We start from the raw sequence: 18,033 nt of genomic DNA on the forward strand, positions 1-18,033 counted from the left end.
TTTATTAATGAAGGAACCTGTGTCCAGCTCTGCCTCAATTATTCATTAGCATCCTGATGGTATAAAATATTAGAATTTCTGCAGTTCAGGGAGGCTGATTTGAGATTGTATATCTCTGGTTTTCTGCCAGTGAATAACTCCTCTTTTCCTTCCAGGCCTAGATCGGTGTGTCTGTCTGTCCTGCCTCACAGAGGGAACGAGCCCAGCCAAGGACCACCCCTGCCCATCTTCACTGGGGATGAGGACAGAGCCACGGGTCGGAGTTAGGGTAGGCAGGAGTGGGGGTGGGGGGAGTGGGGGTGGGGGTGCAGTGGGGAGGTGAGATGGGCGGGAGTAGAGGGTGGGGTACAAGGGGTAGGGGAGAAGGGCGATGGGAACTTACTATAAAAGCCTGCAGGGAGCGAGAGGATGTAGCTCAAGTGGTTGAGTGTGCCTTGCCATGTAAGAGGTCTTGGGTTCAATCCTCCTGGCCCAGAACCTCAAAACAAACAAACAAACAAACAAAAAACCCAATCTGCCTTTAAAAGAAGCGACTGAATAAAAATGCAAACACCTCTGCCTTATAGTAACAAAATCAAGTTTACTTCAGGTCCAGCTCCTCCAATAAATTAAGTTTAGTGAAAAATTCTGCAGTCCTCTATTGTCCCCCACTCCCACCTGTCCATGATGCTTGAACTTTCTGAAAATAGGGCCAGGCTTTAAGGCAATAGAGGTAAATTTTAAATTGCAAATGTCTAGTTAAGGTAATACTTTGACTTACATACTCTCTCTTATTAAAATACAATCCTCCAACCCTTCTACAAGTGATGTTATCAAAAACTTTCTTGACTGGAAGGGAGGGGCAGTGAGCAGAACAGGTGGTTTGCTGGGATTGCTAAAAAAGGGAATATTAATGCAGGAGAAAAGAGAATGCCGAAGCCCAGATTAGGGCTGCAGTTGTTCTGGGCCTGGGTCTTTGCTGGTAGTTTAGCACAGGCCAGAGCAATAACCCAGAGGGTCACTTAATTTACGAAGATTTTACTTTTCCAACCCAGCCAGTTTCTTTTTTTTTTTTTTTTTTTTTTTTTTAATCTTTATTATTTTTTTTTTTTAATTTTTTTATTTTTTATTGACTTTGTAATAATATTACATTAAAAATATATATGTGAGGTCCCATTCAACCCCACCCCCCACCCCCCCTCTCCCCCCCCCCCAACAACACTCGTTCCCATCATCATGACACATCCATTGGATTTGGTAAGTACATCTTTGGGCACCTCTGCACCTCATATACATTGGTTCACATCATGGCCCATACTCTCCTCTATTCCATCATGTAGGCCCTGTGAGGATTTACAATGTCCGGTGATTACCTCTGAAGCACCATCCAGGGCAGCTCCATGTCCCGAAGACGCCTCCACCTCTCATCTCTTCCTGCCTTTCCCCATACCCTTTGTCCATTATGTCCACTTTTCCCAATCCAATGCCACCTCTTCTATGTGGACACTGGATTGGTTGTGTCCATTGCACCTTTATGTCAAGAGGAGGCTCAGATTCCACCTGGATGCTGGATGCAATCCTCCCATTTTCAGTTGTAATCACTCTAGGCTCCATGGTGTGGTGGTTGTCCTTCACCTCCATCTTAGCTGAGTGTGGTAAGTCCAATAAATCAGATTGTAGGTGCTGGAGTCTGTTGAGGCTCAGGATCTGGCTATCACATTGTCAGTCCAGAGATTCAAATCCCCTAAATATATCTTAAACCCCAACATTAACTGCACCTCCAGCACATTAGCATGAAAGTCTTATGAAGGGAGATCCCATCTGAGTCCAGATTCATCACACCTAAACACCATTTCCAAAGAGGGGCCATCTGCCCTGGTAGTTAACCCCATCGGCCATGACCATAACTCCCATGGGTCTCTTTAGCCCTCAAAGGAACCAATATCTGGGGGTTGTATCTGCTTTATCTGTCTCTCTGACTCTGCTCAGTTGTGCATGAGGGCAAACCTTCTGCCAGCCTCCAGACTCTTTTTTAGAAACTCGTAGCCATATAAACTCATTTCTCCTTTCCATTTCCCCCTTACTTTAGGTCAAACAGCATTTTAAAGTCATGGTATTTTATGTAGACATGGATATTCTGCTGATCCGCATTGAACCTTCCGTATAAGGTCATTTTCCAGTTGCATCATCAGTTGGTAGTTGATAGTGGTCCCTCGTTGCCAGGGAGGCTCATCCCCGGGTGTCATGTCCCGCGCTGGGGGGAACCCAGCCAGTTTCTTTAACAAGGAAGCTTTGTTCCCAGATGATTCATAAATATCAGTAGCAGGCAATGTGTGTTACATAATATGTATGTTTTATAGACACCAGGATGTATTCAGCCACCCCCTTGGTGACTCTAATTTGATGTTCATTTATTTGGAGAGGTTTTGTTTTCCAAGAACCAAGTCTTCAAAGACTTGCGGAAGAGAGCAGCAGCCACCTTTACGGAGGACACAATTTTATTTTTCTCTCACATTCCAACTCCTGGCTGGCTATAAAGCTATCAGGCTCATTTCCATATCAAACAAAGGAGGCAGGAAAATATTCCCCTGATGGACATAAAAAGGCACATTACTGGAGATTGTCTAAGAACTTGTTTTTATGGCCAAAATTAGCAAATTATTCACAGTAATGGGTGAGACCTATGACAATAGTGTTTAAGAGAACAAAGCTGCTCATCAGGACCCTGACCCCAAATCTGCCTTAAGGCAGGTCCCCGGGTGCCAGAACATCTCTGTGTACATACCGTCGGGAGGCTATAAAAAAGAAAAAGAGGCAGCCAGGAAGTCTGCCACTTACCCAGATGCAGCTACCAGAAAATGCATTCCAGGGCTCACTCCTGCAGCTGCCCAGAGGGCTCCGTGGGTGGCCACATCGTTCCTGAGGGGGCACACGTGGCTCCCATCTCGCCAGTGGTCCCAGGCAGACTGGGGGGCTTCAGGCGCCCCATATCTGTTTCCTTCCTTGATTTGAAACCCTTTTTTTTTTTTTTAGCAGAAACCTGAGCTGCCAGCTGCCAAGCATACGCCGTTGATTTCTTGACCTGCTCTTAATTAATACCAATTTAATAACCCCTTGAAAATATGCACATGTCATGGGTTGAGGGGTGATAAAAACTTACTTAGCACCTTTCAGCATGAGATCAGCAGGAGACAGCTGATCCCATAGTAAATCAGTGATGATCACCTGACTTGGGGACCCTTCTTATGAGGCAAAAGACGGAGTAGGTGAAGCCCTGGAATGGCACCTGTATCTGGGGCATCCACTAGGGGAAGGACCTGTGATCCATCTGTGGGCATCTGGGGCCCGCTTTCCCAGGCAAGGCCAGCAAGGAGGCCGGCCATCCACGCAAACTGGGAATTTAATGCGGCTGCTTGGGGCTCACTCCCTCTGTTTTGGAACATGTCCACTTCCCCCACGAAGGAGGGACTGTTTGGTGTCCTGGCCTCTCGGGGACCTGTGCTCTGCCAGATGACAGTTAGGGAGTCTCATCTTGCATTCTACCAGGCGCTCTTGGAAGCGATATCCTAACTCAAAAGAGGGCTTTTGCCGTAGGAATTCCAGGCCCCTTGGAAAGGTCAGTGGGAAGAGATGCTTCTGTCTAGATCCTGGCTCACTCAAGCGCCATCTGGGGAGCTTTTCAAACATATTGATACGCAGGCCCCACTCAGACTAACTAAATCAGAGTCTGTGGGGCCCGGGCACTGAAAATTTTTGACTTTTATTTTGAAATAATTCACAGGAAATTGCAAAAATAGTACAGAGAGAGCCTGTGTACCCTTCCCCTAGTTTCTTCCAGTTGTACCAAAATCTGGCCTATGTGTGTGTGCCATTTTATTACATGTGTAGTTTCCTCCGGGCATCCCTGCAATCAAGACTTAGAACTGCCCCATCTCCACAAGGCTCCTTCCTGCTCCCCTTTATTGTCACATCCACGCCCAGCAAATACTGATCTCTGGCACACACTGACCTGTTCTCTGTCTCTCTAATTTGTCATGGAATCATACAGGATGTGACTTTTTGAGATTGACTTTTTTCACTCAGCATCATGTTCTTGGGAGCCATGCAAGTTGCTATGTGGGTCTAGTTTTTTCCTGTTTATTGCTGGGTAATATTCCATAGTGTGGCTGTAACACAGTTTGTTTAGCCACTCACCTATGGAAAGACATTTTGTTTGTTTCCAGTTTTTGCTCATTACAAATGAGGCTGCTATAAACATTCGTGTATAGGTTTTTGTGAAGACATAAATTTTCATTTTTCTGGGATACATTTTTAAAAAACTTCTTGGGTGATTCCATTGTGAAGCAGAGCTAAGAAAGCCTTGGGCAAGAGGGAAGGCAAAAGAGGTTAGCAAATGTCACAGTTTTTAAATACTCTGTGTGGCCTTTTGCTATGTGGGCGGGCATCTGGCCGAGCAGATAAGAGCGTGAGTGCTGGAGTCAGACTGCCTGCGCTCAAATCCTGCTTGCACTACTCTATGTCTTCACCTTTCCGTGCCTCAGTAGCTCATGTACAGATGGGAACAGTTATATCATCCTCCTAATATTGTTGTGAGCATGCAACAAATATAATATATGAAGAGGTTTAGAACATTCTTAGAGCTCAATAAATGTTAGTGCTTCTTATTATTGGGCTGGGAATTGAACTTAGGTCATGTCTGTTCCTGGCTTCAAACTCTCTAATTGATGGCATCACCTTGCCTCAGAGAGGATACACAAGCCTTAGTGAACCTGTGCAGTGATGTCCTGCTCTGGACTTTCAGCATGTGCTGAGGTCTGAGGTGGACCTCTCTTTCTCCTGAGAGCTTTCCCCCTGGAGTTTGCTGCTCCGCTGTCCTCTGCAACACCCTGGCTTACCTGTCCCATTTACGGCACATTCTCATGGATATTGGAATTGCCTCCTAACAGTACGTGCCCGGGGGCTCCTTGGAGGCAGTGACTGTAGAGCTTGCTCACCGTTGTAGCTCTAGGGCTGAACATGGTACTTGTCATTCGGTCATTAAAAGTGTTGAAGGAATAAATACATGAACAAAGGATCCTCTCATTAGGGTATGTGGCAGGAAAGGAGTTAGCAGCCCCCAGTCAGTTCCCCAAGGACGTCCTGATCTGCTTCTTATTCAGGATAGTCGAGGCCAGAAAAGACCAGGCAGAAGAGGCAGAACCTTAAGTTTTTCACTGACTCACCCTGCTGTGAACGTCTTCCTCGGATTAAACCATGGCGGGCTGGCAGGATGCAGTCAAGGACACCAACCCAAGCCTCAAGAGACGGTGAGAGCAGAAAGGCCAGGACAAAGTTAGAAGAGGCGGCCTCAAGTTGTGTGACTCAAAGTGAATCAAGCAACCTCTTGGCATCTGGGTTTATTGATCTGTAAACTGAGGAAAATAACTGGTGTTATACCAATTCTATTTACTGCCTGGGTTTGTGTCCCAGATCCACCACTTGTATGAGCTTGGACACTTTACTTAACATTTGTGTGCCTCATTTTCTCATCTATAAAGTGGGGATAAAAACAGAACCTACCATAGAGGGTCAGAGGCAGGCCACAGCTCCTAAATGTAGAGGGCTTAAACAACGTTTGGCACAAATGAATGTTAATTAAAATTTAAAACACGTGAACAAATACAGGAAGATGAAAGGATTGATGTGAAAATGGAATGACAGGAAACTGAAGCCTCATTGTCTATGATCGGCAAGACTTCTTGAGGCTCTTATTTGCTATTTTAGTCTGCAGTTAATATTCCACACGAGGAGAAACATTTGGAGAAGAGCTAGGCTGTCGCAGGGAGACGCTGTTCCCCATGCAGTCAGTCCTCTCAGGAGTGACCAGAAGCTGCCGCCATCTGATGTCTGTCTTATGGCAGGCGTGAGAAGAGTTGGGGGTCTAAGCCCAGTTCCTAGTGGACAGGTGTTGGAAAGCCAGAGCCATCCTTGCAGTTGGCACCCTAGGCGAGGTCTCAGCAGACAGGCGAGGATTAAGTCGAGGGAAGCTCAAACTGCTCTTTACCTGGAGCTTGTGGCCCCAGCAGGGCAGGCTGAGGCTCAGCGTCAGAGATTGGGCAACCGGAGGTAAAACCTGCGCTGTTGTTGCCTGCGCTCTGCTTTGCAGAGAAATCTCAAGTTCTGGTCCCCAGAGTAGTCAGTCCAAGAAACTTCATAGGTACTGTCACATTCACATTATACTTCCATCTGGCCACAATTGTTTCAAAGAATCAGGATGCAGCTCTTTTTTTATCAAAAGAATAATATAATGAATGCAAAGTTTTAGGCTTTCTGCCAGCAGAAATAAAATAATAAGCAGTGCTGTGGACATTACCTTTTCTTTAGACATTTTTATTTTTTAATTTTGAATTTTTTAAAAAGATTTATTTTATTTCTCTCCCCTCCCCTCCCCCCCCCCCGCCCCAGTTGTCTGTTCTCTGTGTCTATTTGCAGCGTGTTCTTTGTCCGCTTCTGTTGTTGTCAGCGGCATGGGACTCTGTGTCTCTTTTTGTTGTGTCATCTTGTTGTGTCAGCTCTCCGTGTGTGCAGTGCCATTCTTGAGCAGGCTACACTTTCTTTTGCACTGGACAGCTCTCCTTACAGGGCTCACTCCTTGTGCATGGGGCTCCCCTTCGCAGGGGACACCCCTGCGTGGCACGGCACTCCTTGCAGGCATCAGCACTGCGCATGGGCCAGCTCCACACGGGTCAGGGAGGCCCAGGGTTTGAACCACGGACCTGCCATGTGGTAGACAGACTCCCTAACCACTGGACCAAGTCCACTTCCCGACACTTTTATTTCAGTCAAAGAAAAGAGAATTCCAGGAAGGAACAAGGTTCTGAAGTGTCTTGCTCTCATTTTTCTACTAGGCGTTCACTTTAGACTAATAATTTTTATTAATATATAGAGATTTGCAGATCCCAAGTAGACTGTATTGCCAAAATTAGGGATAGAATATGAAAACATCTCCCTCTGAAATTTAAATAACTACATATGAGACTAGTCCATCTTTGGAAATCCCTCAAAGTACCCTAAGAAATGATCTGAATATGTGACTGAAGAGCCTGATGTCTCCCACGACTCCCACCTGAGCATGTGACCAACACAAGATGAGCTGGATTCTAATCACTGGTGTCTTATCTGCCCCCAAATAATGCTATGAGGTCGGGGGAAAATGCTGACCAAGGTGGACTATTGGAAGCACCATCTTGAAGGGTGAGGTGTTTGTCAGGGTCGCTCTAGCAGGTGGCTCAGCTGGCCTGACGCAAGCATTCCTACCATCTAGGGAAACATGGCCCTGGATGGGGGAAGTTGCTAGAGCTGGCGCACCTGACTGTCACAACGCCATGCCTTCTCCCATATGACAGCTTTTAAGATTCCCTAGAAAAGTGGGTTGCCATGCAGACTCTTGGCCCTACCCTTGGAGACTCTGCCCCCAGAGCTTGGAACAGGGCTTAGCCTCCCATGATTGGAATAGAGGTGGTTCTCAGCCAGTACCTCAAGCCTAATTCTTTGACTCTGCCCTCCCCCATCATCTTAACTTGATCCCCTTAGAGTTTGTTTAGCAGATTTCCCTACTGATGATAAATTGCTGTCCTGTTTTATAAATCCCTGTCCTGGAAGGTGGCATAGAGAGAGGTTTCAGATTGCTTACAGGCTAGAGGGTCAACAGAGGTGCTGGGGGTGGGGGTGGGGAATCTGAGGACCAGGCTCTCTCTTGGGCTCTGCCTTGCCCCCCTTATAAAGCTCGCTGGGTGAGATTCCATGAGAAGAAAAGGCTCTTCACTTAAATAAATTCTGAAAACTATGGGGTTATGTTTATCAGTGAACCAGAGTCAGAGCACCCCTTGATAGACAGATGGAACTGAGTTCTTAAGCTTGCAAAGCTGAGGGCTGGAGCCCTCGATAAGTGGTGCCCCCTCCAACGTGCGGTCTCACTGAGATCTGGCCTAAATCATTCAGCATCTCTCAGAAACCATCATAACATTAACCAGCTTCCTAGCCTCATGCAGCCCTTCTTTTCCCTATTCCTTGAAAATTCAATATGAAAACATAAAAGTAAACCTGATAAACCTGATTAAACATGATAATCCATCACCTCATCCTCCGAGCACACCCCTAGTCATTTTTGTTACCTCCCAGGATCCATACATATTATTACACTGTTGTAACTATAATGCACATCATACATATTATTAAGGCCTTTTTCCTGGAAGATGGATGGAGAACCCACTCCTAGAACCTTTTACTAGGAAACAAAGATTGGGCAATGTGAAAAAGATTACACAGAAAAACATTTTGCATTAAATTATAGTTTGTTCAAATATAAATAGTACAAATTTCTAATGAAGAGAGCCAACCATTTTCTTTGCTTTAACATCATTTCTTTCCTAATAAAAACTACTAAATATTCAATGTGGAAAGATAACCATTGCCACTTGTCTAGTATGTTATTCTAATAGATTTCATGCCTACATATACCTATTTTCAAAGGGAAAATAGTGTTATTTTGTACTCTTGATAACCAGCCTTCTTTTTCTACCCTTTACAATTATTTTAAAGACTATGTATTATCCCATTGTATGTGGTACCTTGATATATCTACGTAATGCCCTACTACTGAATATTTAAATTGTTTCTAAGTTTTTGTTATGGTATACAATACTGAAAAGAACATTTTACATGTTTCTCAGACCATTCACTCTTCTCTCAGGTTGTATTCCCATAAGGTCAATAGCTGGTCACTGTCTTAAGGCTTTCGATATATATGCTCACGCTGAGACCAGGAAGTCCATGGCAATCACACTCCTTTTAGCAGAGTTTGGGAGGGTCCATGATTCTCACTAACACTGGGCACTTCAGTTAAAAAAAAAGTTGCCATTCTCAAAGTTCAGAAGTGATACTTTGTTGTTTTAAATTTCTATTTTATTACTAGTGAAGTTGAATACTTTTTCTTATGTTAATTGGCAATCTGTAGCCTTCTGTGAACTGCCTGCTCTTGCCTCTTTTCTTCATTTCTTTATTAGGATGTTTTTCTCTTTCTTAATTTTAAGAGCTTATTATGGTTCTTGAAGTTGATTGATAACATCTTGATTTCCACTGTATTAGTACATCTAAGCAGTCAATACATATTTAAAAAAAATAGTAAGGCTATTAGCCTTTATTATATATGCTACAAATGTTATTTCCAGTTTATATCTGCATGTCTTTGACATAGAGAGGTTTTACATTTTCATGGGCAAATCCATTATTCTTTTTTATGTTGCCTTTAACTTTATGTTTCTAAAGATTTCCTCAAACATTCATATGTTTTCTCCTAGTATTTTTTATTTATTTATTTATTTTATATTGAACTCTTTCTTTAATCTAGCTAGAATTCTTTTAAAATAAAGCACTGGTTCATGACTGTTGGGAGATAATTCTCCACATGGCTCTCAGGTTAGTGCATATCTTAGGAGCAAAGGCACTGACTGCCTTTGTCCCGAATTATCTTTTCAAGGATGTTTTTTATAGTGAACAGCCTTGGAAGACAGAGACCCCCTTAGGAGCCGAGGGCAGGTGGTAGCTGGTCCATCCAGGGCAATGTGCAGGCGGGCTCACTGTCTACTGTAAAGAACCGGGTTCTCTATCCTCGGGGTTCCTCTTCAGTACCACACCCCATTACATGCACAGATATTATCTGCCCTCTTTGCATTGTCCTGTGGAAATGGGGGGCTTAGGGAACTGGTGCAAATGCTGATCCTTGGCTACTACTACTACAGTTTTGTCTTTGTCCCAGAAGGCTAGCTAGTTAGCATGCAAGTAAGACCTTCACAGTCCTTAACAAGGACTCAACTTTACTTTTTTTCCAAAAATTTAATTAATTTCTTAGCATCATTTATTGAATCCGTTCTCCACTGATTTGAAATTTTACCTTTATCATAAGAAATACTTAGCTATACTTATGTTCAGTTCATATCTCTTTTGTCTGTTCTATTTCCCTTTTGTCAATTCTGGTGTCAGTAAAATACTGCCTTTTTTTTTTTGGGTAGTTTTATAGCATATTTTAATGTTTAGCAGTAAATATCCCCCTTCCCTTTTTATTTTTCCTTCTCCCTGTTTTCTTCTTCCCCCGTCCCATGTATTTTCTTGGCTTCCTGTACCATTTTATCATTCTGTCTACAGTACAGTATCTGGCACACAGCAAGTACTCAATAAACATTTGTTGAATGCTATTAATGAAATGGACAATTATGTTGTCAAGTATTCAGTCTCTTTTGAATGTAATTATATTAATTCTAGCAATTAAACTAGAAATATATTATTTTTGCATGTGCCACAATTTGTTAAATCATTCCTTTAAATGTTAAACATCTAACTGCTACTAGTTATACAATTTGAGAAAAGAATTTATCACATTAGTAAATTCTAGGTATAAACATAAAGGTTTCTTGTAGCATTTTTAAAAAAAGATTTATTTTATTTATTTATTTCTCTCCCCTCCCCTCACCCCAGTTGCCTGTTCTCTGTGTCTATTTTGCTGCATGTTCTTTGTCCGCTTCTGTTGTTGTCAGCAGCACGGAAATCTGTGTTTCTTTTTGTTACGTCATCTTGTATCAGCTCTCTGTGTGTGCGGCACCATTCCTGGGCAGGCTGCATTTTCTGCCTTATGGGGCGCCCTCCTTGCGCATGGGGCTCCCCTATGTGGGGGACACCCCTGCGGGGCAGGGCACTCCTTGCACGCATCAGCACTGCGCATGGGCCAGCTCCACACGGGTCAAGGAGGCCCTGGGTTTGAACCGCGGACCTCCCATGTGGTAGACAGACACCCTAACCAGTGGGCCAAGTCTGCTTCCCTGTAGCATTTTTTCTTATTTTCAGAATTATTTGGATTATTATGAAATTAATGACATTTCCTGACCCTCTTAAGGAAATTTATAAATCAGTATTTATTTATCAGCTTCTAATGGACCTCATTAATTCATCATTCCTGCTCTTCATTAGAATAAAATATTGCTTTTGTCTTTTCTAGGAATGCTAAGGTCCACTATCTCAAGAGAGACTTTTTAGTAAAAGAATCACTGAACATCAAAGATAGCCGTTATTGATTGTAATTCAGTAGTATTGTTTACATTCTCAATGTTGTGCTATTGAGGGCGCATTAAGGAAGCAACATAAATATGTGTACTTAGTCTCTTAGTCTCTAACCAGAACTGCTGCCTGGTGTCACTGAGCTTTTCCAGGGGCGGTTCCCTTCCCGTGGGCAGTGGCCACTGCTGGGAATCCGCCTGGTAGCTGTGAAGGTGACATGACCAGCCATGGCAGAGGGAGTTGGGCTTGAGGGTGTACCTGCTTTGCGGACAGACAGGGATCTTAACTTCGTTAACTTGAAGGCTTTAAAGGTGGCAACTAGTCCCAAATCTTATGCTGTTCACTAAACCCAGATTAGCTGTTGACTTGGCATTATCAAAAATAATAAAACTATAATACTCTGTAGCAAAAGAGACAACATTTTCCTGCACAGGTTTAGTTGCACTTTACTTGAATTTTCTCATTTCTTTATTTTATTCATGCTGAACTATGTTTTCACATTTTGGAAAATCTGACAGAATTGGTGTCAGTATTTGGTACCTATAAAAGGTTCATAAGATAGAAACAAAGGCATTGACACTTTGGAGGTAGGGACTAGAATGAGTTCAAAATATCTGCCTCCCAGCCACGAGATCAACCTAGATTTCAGATATGATATTAGTGCTTCTATTTCTATGAAGTAAGGCTCCCTTTCTTTCCCCTCCCCCCTCCCCACTTGAAACTGTTGAATCCTAATCAATTAGTAAAGTACTCTGTAATGTATTAGGATGATATACATTAACTTAACCTCTCTGTGTCTCATTTTTTCAGCTGTAGAGTGTATGTCTTAGAGATGCTTTCTCAATAGATGATCATACTTTAGTGAGCGGCTTATGACATTTGTATGAAACCAGTGACTGGAAAATAAAAATGACACCATGAAAATACAGACACTTTGCTAACGGTTGCTAGGAAGAATTTGCAATTGCTTCCATCTTTCAGGACTTTCACCTGAAAGTGGAGGGCAAGTCCCCTTCTCCCAACTTTGATTGTCAGATTTACTTGCAGCATTTAGATATTTTTGAAGTTAGATAGACCAAGCCTAAATATGCTGGTGTGGAGGGCTTTATGTTTGTAACATTTCTCTCATTCTTTATACAATGAAGATGTTTATGAGGTTAACTAAGCTCCAAGAGAGTAAAAGTCATGTCTGTGTTACTCACGTCAAAATCCAGCCCCTGGCACAGTACCTGGGGTATAGTGGATGCGCATTAAGAATGTGTGAATGAATGGTGGTCTGGTTTACAGACTAGAGAAAGTACTACAATGGAAGAATTATAATTTGCCTAAGGCATTTCACAAATCTTGGTAATTGGGGATTTAGAAATGACATTCTGTTAATTTTATCACTAGCTCCACGAATTAACTAACTTATTCCAGGAAGAGTTATTCGTTAATCCTTTCTTAGCACCTTCTCTTTGCTCTCTGTTTAGAAGCCAAGCTTCACTAGCAGTCCAGAAAGGAGGCAAGCTGGAAGTTACGCACATGAGATTTGCTAGATATCATGGAAGCTGCATAAGCTTTAGGCATCTAAGAAGGCCTGTCTATGGAAAAGTGCTTTTATTTTATTGTTGCAAATTACTTGGGACAAACACTCTAGAATCTATAAGATGTCTGTAGACCCAACAAAGCTTTGTCAAATGGAAGTGGCTGTTGCTCAGTCAGGAAGCATGGAAATAAGCAAAAAGGTGGTTGTGTTCACATCCAGTAACTAAAATCTCTCTCCCATAATTGAGAGTTGCCTTTTAACTGGGGGGAAATGCCAGTTAAAAATATTTTAGGCATGAAAGCAAAATCTCTTCGATCCTGTTCTGAAAATAACTTGACATGAGCATTTTTCCCATTCCCTGAGGTCTGGAGTGGGATCTGTAATTTACATGACATGATTAGGAGGATTTTATGCCATTTTAGACTAATTATGTAAGTTGGAGGGAATTCACCCCTTCATTCATTATGACAAATTATTTACCTTATATGAGTGCTTAACTTCGAATAAATGTTTAGTTTGCTTCTTTTTGTAATGCTGTGGATAGTTGCCTTAAAGTGTTAATTCATTGATAAGCATTAAACATGATAGTTATTTTTTTTGAAAGACCGACATGAAAATCCCAGATAACAACACCAATACAGAATATATTTTGCCTTAAGTCAGTCACCTCGTTTGGCAGAGAGAAATTTGTTTTTGTTGCAGCTCCCTTAAAAAATACAATGATGGTAATATAGTTGAATAGAGTTTTCCCTTTAGCTTTTTGTAATGTTTCCGTGCTTTATTACTTGGCAAAGATAATTTGGGACAGATTTCTTTATTTTCTCCTCTGGCCTAAAACGAAAAACCCCCACTTTCCAAACTGTTACCACCGAAGAGTTTATTAAATGGCTGAAAAAGACAGCTGGTCCCACCATCTGTTAAAATTTTTCAGGGGCCAAATAAAACAGGTTACACCTTTAGCCATGCCAAGTCTTGCAATACCCCCTTCCTCTTGCAGCCTGGGGAGGGCTAATCTGAATTTCACGCTCTGATTTTGCTCTTGCTAATGTCTGAACCTCTCACGTGTGTGTCTCCATGTTGCTTATAGTACCTCTTTTTAGTTACAAAGCTATTCTCGCATTTCAACCATGCTCATTTGCAACCCATTGCTTTGTACCTCTATAGTTACACCCAGTAACTAGAAGATGATCCACAGATACTGAACTAATTTCTGACTTTTCAAGCCAAAGTGGAGAGCTATAAGTACATTTCGGTCTTTTTGTGTAGTTTTTTTGCAACCATTTTTCTATAAATGCTAATGGAGGTAATTCAGGTTTTGGAACAAAGGCTTAGCTCACCACACACTGCAGGTGTGAAAGGGTTGAAACAAAAGAGATGCTAACCCTAATGGTATTTCTTGTCATTAACAATTCTTTGATGTTCGCACTGGAGCCTCCCTTTTATCTTTTAGTTTTTCAGCCATCTTTGTTAACACGCAGCTCAATTGAATCTTTTTTTCACCCCCGCCTGGCCTTTAAAGACATCTGCAAAATGTTTGTGCTAAGTTAGTTTCCACTGCATCTTTTAGTACCAAGGCAAAGTAAAATGAGATAAAGCTTGTGAGGTTATTATTAAAACATCAGTAAGTTTCTATCATTAAGCTGAAGGGGAAGATCGATAAAAAAGGAGCACTTAATGTTACTTTAATAAGGATGAGTTTCCTGTAACAGGACTCGGGATTAACTTCAGCATCACTGAAGTGGGATTTACAATAAGGATGTTGCTGTGATGAGAGGAGTTTGACTTGCCTTTACCCAATTAAACATTTTGCAAATACTTAGAATACACTTGATCTATTATTTCCTGCTTTATTGAAAGCTGTCATGATACAGCATAGTTTGAGAATATTTCACTGCATTTTTTTCTTCTGACGGTTGCCAAATATTTTCTAAGGCAGGCTTGCTTCTGTCCATCCTTCTGTCTGTTTAGGACTTGGGGAAGGAGGAGGCGAGATGACAGGGAGTAGAACCACGACTTCAGAAAAGTTTAACGTGCTTTGATGACAGCAAAATGCAGGGAACAGTCAACACTACATAATATACCGTCCTAAGCTGTTTAGCAGCAGGATCTTCAACTAGACAGTGGTCATGCAAAGTAGAATCATATGTTTGACACCAAAATGGTTCTGCTGATTTTACTATTCGTTAGTGTATATTGTAAAAACAGAATTTCTTATTAACTGCTTCTGAATGAATATGTTACCTTTTAACTGATGGAGTGAAGGATTGTTTAACTAGTTAACTCTTTACCAGTTTCAGTGGGGATTGAGCTAGACAGTTAATTTGTTGCAGCTGAGAACTAGTTTTTGGCAAGGTTTAAATTGGAGCTGGTTTAAATACTGTAGCTTAACACTGTGTGTGTGTGTGTGTATAGTGCAGCCCCAAACATCAAATGCAGGGTGCAGATAATGAGAAAAGATAAAATATAAATTAATGTTAACAATGTATCTATTTTATGATTTTCCTCTGAAATTATTTAACAATTCTTAGCATTTATACCATGCTTTTCATCTTCAAAGCACTTTACAAATGTTAGCTAATTAACTACGAAGTAAGAGGCCTAGATGATAATGCTGCAGTAAATTTTCTCTAGCTCAGATTACAAAGTAAAACTGGAAATCTATGTATTAATAAGGTTTTTTTTTTAACTAGCATTAGGTGGTCTTAGTGATTTTGTGAATTAGAGACTCAGATAATTTATCTTCTCTTTATAACTTATGTCTCTCTATAAAAAAATCTTGGGCAATTTAGATGCTCTTGTACCATAAGGACTTTCCCATCTGGCAGGTGATTGGCAAACTTACTTTCATCTTAGCCTCTCCCATTCTTATTCCTTGTTATTTTTCACCTTGTTCTTGCTCTTCTTGTCCAGTAACACGGAAAAGCCCAAAGGATAGAACATTCACTGTTAGGAAATGGGAACAGACATGCATTTTGTTTTCTCCCAAAGTTTTCCATGGACAAAAGCCATAGAAATAAATGTTAAAACCCTTGTGCTATTGCTTTGGATAATGGTTCTCATGTAGTTCAGGCTCATCCCTTTAGAATGGGGGCTGGGGTACTGCTGACCTTCATTGTGAGGCCTAAATTATATAATTTTTCAAACATTCATAATTTTGTTAATACAAATTTAATATTATCATCTAATAGTAAAAGGACTGTAGCAAGGAAAACAAAGTCACTAATAAAAACATTGCAGTTCATAGTTGGCTTACATTACAAACTAACAAACACAGCCCTTTTTTTTTTAAAGGGAAATTTTTTTTTTAAGATTTATTTATTTATTTACAAACACAGCCCTTTATGAGAGTGAAGTTAGGGATTCAGTCTCTGAGGGTAGATCTTATTTTCCTTTGAAAACTCTGCTAAAGTTAACCAGATTCTTGTTCATGAATAAGATCCTTGCAATTCAGGGGGAGTTTTATTTAAACCACTGAAAATTGCATACACTATGTCTAATGTAGGGAAATTTAATTTAACAAGAGTTTATCCTATTTGTTAAAGCCTTACCCCCTTCTTTCCATGTGTTATGGTACTAGGCTATGTCCACATATACCAAACACAAGACTGGTAAGTGGAGGTTTCAGTCTAGATGCTCTGAACGCCTATACTTGCTGAACATGCTGGTTCTGTTGGAAAACCTAACATGAGATATGAAAGACTGCAATGTGCAGATGATAAGATTAATTTTTTCCTTTTCATTCTGATATTTTTGAAGTCCTGAACACCCAGGATCAGTCTCAAAACTTTCACAATAACGAGAAATTCCAAAAAGGAAGCATCAATTACTGGGATATATTGAATCTGGGGTTTCTATAAATGTCTTGGTAATACAGCCTCTTTACCAAAACAGTGCCTACTGACAGATCGTGCATGAAATGTCGTGTTGTGGTAGAACAAGTTTTCCCCCAAAGATGTAAATTACACAGGTAACTTGCCATGACATAATTTCATCAAGTGGATTTACAATATGTTGTTCAAGGAAAGTGTTCCATTATACATCCTGACCTCTTCCCCAGCCTAAGGATGCTCTTAGCTTAGCTTGGCACCAAGCTTCAGAAGGGGATGAGAGAGGGGTCAGGAAGGAGGAGAAACAAAAATCAAAACTGAACCTTTGTATCAGTGACACCTACTTCTCCCCCAACTCCCTATTTGCAGGGGAAAGAAGGCGTGAACCCCTGTGATGAATGAAATTTCATTCACTAACTGATTTCACTTCTGTCGAGATGATCAATTTCTGCATTTTGGAGAAATAGTACTTTCTTAATGCATTCTTAATCTGCTTTGCTTACTTAGTGGTCACATTCCGTAACTTGCTGTAGCTCTGAAAAAGTGCAGCCTTAGCAACGACTCAGTTACCAAGAAAAGTTTAACCCCTGTCCCTCTCCTGTTCCCTCCTCAAATTCTGAATACCTTCTTTTACTAGAGCAGATTTCATTTATTAATAGATGGAGAGGAAGTTTAGAGGTGGGAAAGCAGTATATGGTCCTTTAGTGGACTAGTATATATATATTCATGTTCATATTAAGTTATTGATTCAAAATGCTGTATATTATGTGTAATATGACACAATTTATGTTTTAGAAGCTTCTGTATGTCTAAAAGTATGAAAATATGTTTAACTGTTTAACAGTTAGATTAGGAGGGGTAAGAGGAGGAGAAAGAAAACTGACTTTTTACACTTTGGTATTATTGCAATATTTTATAGTCAGGATTTTTTTTTTCTTTATACATCAGATACTCATTATCAACTCCCTTACCTCCTTCAGATCATGGCTCAGATGTCTCTTGCTCAATCAGAACTACCCTGGCCTATCAAAAATGCAGTCCACTCTCTGCTCTCCCATCCTCCACTGTGTTTATCACCTTCAGACATACTTAGAGTTACCATGCAATTTGTTGACTACCTGGAACACATTTGACAGTGAAAGAGAGTGTCAACTGGAATGGAGAGCTGGACAGTGGACATAACCGGGGACTATCTGGAGCAAACCAGGAAGTGCGGGACCTCCTAAACACGCTGTGTAATTTATTTAGTTGTGCTTATTACTTATTGGCTGTCTTCCTCAACCCAAACTGAAGCTCTATGGGGTGGGGGTGTGGGGGGGTTAGAATTTAAAAAAAAACCTCTTTGTTTACTGATGTATCCCTAAGCCTAGGGTAGTGCTTGGCACATAGTAGGTGTTCAATAAAGATTTTTTACTTGGATGAATGAATGAATGAGAGAAAAATATTCATTTTTGTAAAAACTATTATATAAGTGTGAATGAGTGTCCTAGGCTATGCCATAGGCTCCAAGTTTTTGCCATTTGTCAAGTATTCTGAACATAATAAGAACATGCTATATGTGATGCTGATTAATTATTTCGCTTGAAAGCTGGTGAATTCTCAGAACAGGAC

General features: G+C 41.1%; 1 long non-coding RNA gene across 1 annotated transcript in view; it reads left to right on the top strand.

The window, feature by feature from the left end:
• The window catches only part of LOC101420513 (uncharacterized), a 73,630-nt gene that overhangs the window by 13,752 nt on the left and 41,845 nt on the right, over window positions 1-18,033 (top strand). The window contains exon 3 of the long non-coding RNA XR_009186566.2: window positions 156-268. This is a non-coding gene — a long non-coding RNA (uncharacterized lncRNA). The remainder of the gene's footprint in view (window positions 1-155; window positions 269-18,033) is intronic.

This window comes from Dasypus novemcinctus, chromosome 7 (assembly GCF_030445035.2).
Source record: "Dasypus novemcinctus isolate mDasNov1 chromosome 7, mDasNov1.1.hap2, whole genome shotgun sequence".
NCBI lineage: Eukaryota > Metazoa > Chordata > Mammalia > Cingulata > Dasypodidae > Dasypus > Dasypus novemcinctus.